Source organism: Myotis davidii, unplaced genomic scaffold, assembly GCF_000327345.1.
Source record: "Myotis davidii unplaced genomic scaffold, ASM32734v1 scaffold464, whole genome shotgun sequence".
Taxonomy (NCBI): domain Eukaryota; kingdom Metazoa; phylum Chordata; class Mammalia; order Chiroptera; family Vespertilionidae; genus Myotis; species Myotis davidii.
In genome coordinates this window covers 772,358-772,941 of record NW_006295287.1, presented here as the reverse complement: position 1 = coordinate 772,941, position 584 = coordinate 772,358, and positions in this window count along the sequence as shown.

Below are 584 nucleotides of genomic sequence, written 5' to 3'. Positions count from 1 at the left end.
GTGTAGACGGAGCGGGGAGAGGCCCACAGAGCGGGCCAGGGGTCAGGGGTGTGGGGAAACCCAGGTTGGATCTGAGATCCAGGTGGAATGTCCCCAACTGGGTCACCCCCTGCCCGCCCCGCCCGGTGAGCCCTGGCTCCTGTCCCGTTTGTCACCTTCTAAGACTGGCATCTCCCACAACAAGACACACACACACCACGGCCCGTGAAGGTTTTTATTTGTGTGTGTGGAGATCTATCTATCTATCTATATATAGTCCCAAAATTCACGCAAGATTTGAGTTTTGCGTGAGCATTAACAACAACAAAAATAAATAAAAGCCTAATTTTACGTGGTTTATTGAATCAGATTCTAATATCTGCTGCCCTTTGATTTCAATCCCTTCCATTTGATAAGCATGCCCAAGTACCAATGCTGGCCCAGGAGCAGGGACAGTGAAGACCAATGAAGATCAGGGCTTTGCCTATGTGCCAGCAAAGCCGTGGAGGACATTTACCTGATGTGCTATTCCATACACAACCCTAGACTGTATACTTTATGAATCAATAAAAAAATTACAATTTTTAATTATAAACCTTAGGAAA